Here is a 4,192-nt window from a genome sequence, read left to right on the forward strand (position 1 = left end):
TCCAACTGTTGGTATTAGCCGTGCACAGAGGCGTCCTGGTGCTGGCTTGCACCAGCCTGTGAGAGCCAGTTGTTACATTTTCAGGAATTTTGAGAGCGAGTTGTTAAACACAGCCATTATAAAAAATTAAGTACCATAAACTTACCATTAAATAGCTTATACTACAAAGATAATAATACTTAAAATTTACTTCCTACATATTTTAGTGCATTCTTCTTTCTCTGTGCTCTTGAAGTGATTTGCACCGACTGCCTCTCTCTGGTGGAAATGCTACATAACGGTGTGTCGCAGTGCACCTCGCCCCAACTCCGCATTCAGGGATGGTACATTGGTAGCTTGAAATTGGCCATTGTACAGTCCGCACACCCTGGAAGTCAGCAGATGTCATAGCTTAGGCTTGATATACAGCCGGCGCTGGGAGAATTTCAGTTCAACGACTGTTAACACAAGGGTGAGACGTAGTTTAAAAATCAAAAAATCTCGTATCAGGTTTAATGACAGCACACGGATTGGGAAAAGAGGGAGGGATTGGGGAGCAGCTCCATTTGCCAGTCATGTTGCACTGCAATTATAGGTTGGCTATGGAGGCAAGGGTTTGCTAAAAATCCACAAAAGCGTTCCGTGGGAATAACTTGGTTAGAAAGGTACGTAAACAGTATTACTATTTGCAAATTGAGACATATTTATTATTAAAATTTACAATAAAAAATATGTGTATGTTTTGCTTTTTTTGAGGAGCAAGTTTACCGCCCACGTATTTACTATGTGTATAGTAATACAAATGTATTTACTACACATTTGCAATAATGCCGCTGACTGCACGCCGAAACTATCATGGAAGGCGCTGGCAGGAGCATTGTGCTGTTCGTATAGTGTCCTCTGATTGGGTGGAGGACAGAGACTGTCACCACTGGCATCGCGGAGTGTTGCGCCTCACCCTGGCGCTCCGGGGTGTCCTCGGCCCGCTGCTCAGGGTGTGCACACTGCAAACGCCTTTCTTTTGCTTGTGGGATTGGCAACACTTTCTTTTTACTGTGAGCGGTTGTGAAACTTCCTTTGAGGTCTTCACCTTCTTTTCCTTTCTTGTCAGCATGCTTTGTCCGTTGGCGCCACGGTAACAAAGTATCCAAACAGGGTGGCTCACACCACAGAAATGCATCTCACAATTCTGGAGGCTAGAAAGATCCATGGAGGTGTCAGTGGGGCTGGTTTCCTCGGACGGCTGCGAGGAGCCTCTGTTCCGGCCTCTTCTCGCTTCCTGTGTTTGCTGGCAATCTTGGGTGCTCGCCGTGGAGTGACTGGTGGGGAGAACGTACAGAGCAGCTGCGGAGTGAAGGAAGTTGTGATAGCAGATGCGAAATGCTGCTGCATGTACTGTAAAGGACTCAAAACGCCCTATAATAGTTGGTTCAGTTGTGTGTTCTACACTGGCCTGTGCATGTTTCTTGAACACTGGGGCAGTGGCGTTTACTTCCGCATTCCCAGCCCCAGTAACTTTGTTTTAGAAAGGTCCATGCAGTTAGGGGCGCCTGGGTGGCTCAGTCGCTTGAGCGTCCGTCTCTTGATTTCAGCTCAGTTCATGATCCCAGCTCAGTTCATGATCCCAGGGCCGTGAGATCGAGCCCAGAGTCGGGCTCCGCATGGAGCCTCCTGAAGAGTCTCTCTCTTAAAAATAAATAAATAAATAAATAAATAAAATAAAAATTAAAAAAAAGTCTCTCTCTCTCTCTCTCTCTCTCTCTCTCTCTCTCTCTCTCTCTGCCCCTCCCCAACTCCTGCATGTGCTCTTTCCCTCTCTCTCAAATAAAAAATAAAAAGGTCTATTCAGTTAGAATTTTTCTTCTTTTACTCCTTTCCCTTCCTTTCACCCCACCTCTCACTCTCCTCAGACAATTTCAAAGGGCCTCTGTGTCTCACCAATGACACCTGCTTAATGTTTTCCTTCCCTTGTGCCCTGGCTCCGTGTGGTAATTCACCTTAGCGTGGACTCTCTTTATTTGGCCTGAACTATCAGAATGGGCTCTTAACCAAGAACTGCCCCAGGTGTCTCACCAAGCCAGCCAGGCTACTGGATTCAGCTTTTAAAGATACTATCTGATCATTTTCTCTCTTGCTTAAAATCTTTCAAAACCTACCCATCTCCCACAAGATCGTATCCAGACCCTCTGGAATGGAACACTATGCTGTCTGTGACCTGGCCTCAGTGTCTCTGAACCCCATCTGCTGCAACTTGCTCCTGTGAACTTTATGCTTCGCATGCTGAATTGGGAACTTGCCCCAAGATACTGTACTACGTTACGACTAATTCAGAGTGTACTACTTGTCTTCCTGGAATGTCCTCCCCTTCCTCTTTCTGGCAAATTCCTTTTCATCTTCTGAGACCCAGTATGAGTTTCCACTTCTGTGAATTCTCAGGTTCAACCAAGCTGAGTTGATCACTCTTATTTGGAGACCAGATGAATTTGGAACTTTCTTCTGGGGCTGCATTGATTGCGTGGGATGGCAATGATTTGTTTGCATGTTTCTCTCATCAGCTAGGTTGAGAAATCCAGCTTTGTTAACTTTGGAAAATTAATTGTTTCGTATTGTGCCCAGGGCCTGTCGGTCTGGAATAAAGGCTGAATGAATGAATATGAATCTACTAATTCGTTATTAAAGAATAAGACCTTCAAACTTTGTGGTTTAGTTGCATTATAAACATTGAGGAGTTACCTATTGTGCATCTGTCTTCACAGCAAACCCTAAGACCATTATTTCTCCTACTTCACAGATGAGCAAGCTGAGGCATAGATGAGTTAAACTGCCAACTAATACATAATTAGTGCTTGTCCTGTGGATGTTGAACTCAAATCTGTTCGACTCCAAGCTTGTGCTCTTAATCCCTCCCCTACATAATGCAGTATCTGAAGATAAAATGATATTGGGAGTAAAAGATATTTTAGGGATAAAAGCTATCCTAGCATAAGCCTTTATTTAATTAATTTATCCTTTAGGGCTTAATTGGTAATATTAACAACATCGATTCCTTTCAAAAAAAAAAGAAGTACTTGTCTAGAAAAGCCAACTGTTAACAAAATCAAATAGAGGGGGTGCCTAGGTGGCTCAGCCAGTAAAGCGTCTGACTCTTGGTTTCAGCTCAGGTCATGATTTCAAGCCATGGGATCAAGCCCCACATCATGCTCTGCGCTGACCGTGTGGAGCCTGCTTGGGATTCTCTCTCTCTCTCTCTCTCTCTCTCTCTCTCTCTCTCCCTCTCCCTCTCCCTCTCCCTCTCCCTCTCCCTCTCCCTCTCTCTCTACCTTTCCTGTGTGTGTGTGTGTGTGTGTGTGTGCGCTCTCTCTCAAATAAATACACTTAAAAAATAATAATTAAAAAAACAAATGAAAAGTAAATTTTCTTTATAAGTTTTAATCAAACACTCAAATCCTTCTGGAAACTTGTGACTTCCCACCATCAGGGGAGTGTGAGGGCAGCTGCGAGGGCTGGGTTTGCCCTGCCTCAGCTGACCAGGGCATGAGGGGCTATTAAGGTTTTCTCTCCGGAAAGGAGTCAAAAAAACCTCTAAGGGTCATGACAAGCCCACTGTTACCAGTGTTATCCATTGGTCTTCTTAGCAGCTCCAGACAGAGGAAGAGGCCGAGGTTTTATGCCCATGTTGCAGGCTAGAAAGTGAGGCTCACAAAAGTTCCATGAAGCTGTGCTCCTATCCTCCACTCTTCTGGCATCTGCTTTATTTCTTATCTGCATGCAAGCATTTTCTTTCAAGACGGATTCCCAGAATTTCAGCAAGAATTTGAGAGCCAAGTACAAGAGGAGCTGGCCCCTCTGCCTTAGAAAGGAAACATGCCCGATTTATTTTTGGTTTGACATTCTGTTGCTTGCTGTTTCCTCTCCGGGTGCCTTTGTTTGCAGGGTGGGGGGTGGGGGGCAGCTTTTAGCATGCTGGTCTATGCACGTGCCTTAAGGTTGACCCAGAGTAAGGACATTTCTGTGTTGACATTTCCTGTCTCAATTTCCTTCCCTGCTTCCTCATGATTAATGGTCAACCCTCCTCCCACCAGGGTTTCTGCCTTCTAGCAAGAGATGCACTATCCCACAGGAATTGTTTCCCTGCAGTTTTGTAACTAAAAATAACAATAATAAAAGTCTTCAATTAATCTCCCACCTCCCCCAACCTGCTTTGCAATGGCTC

General features: G+C 44.8%; 1 long non-coding RNA gene across 1 annotated transcript; it reads right to left on the reverse strand.

Annotated features, from left to right (window-relative positions):
* Window positions 1-731: 731 nt before the first annotated feature.
* Window positions 732-3,874, reverse strand: LOC132681900 (uncharacterized). The gene is made up of 3 exons (XR_009611308.3): window positions 3,590-3,874; window positions 2,318-2,606; window positions 732-1,665 (listed from the first exon to the last, which is right to left on the reverse strand). It is a non-coding gene; the product is annotated as an uncharacterized LOC132681900 (long non-coding RNA).
* Window positions 3,875-4,192: the final 318 nt, after the last annotated feature.

Source organism: Panthera onca, chromosome A1 (assembly GCF_046562875.1).
Source record: "Panthera onca isolate mPanOnc1 chromosome A1, mPanOnc1 haplotype 2, whole genome shotgun sequence".
In the NCBI taxonomy this organism is placed as follows: domain Eukaryota; kingdom Metazoa; phylum Chordata; class Mammalia; order Carnivora; family Felidae; genus Panthera; species Panthera onca.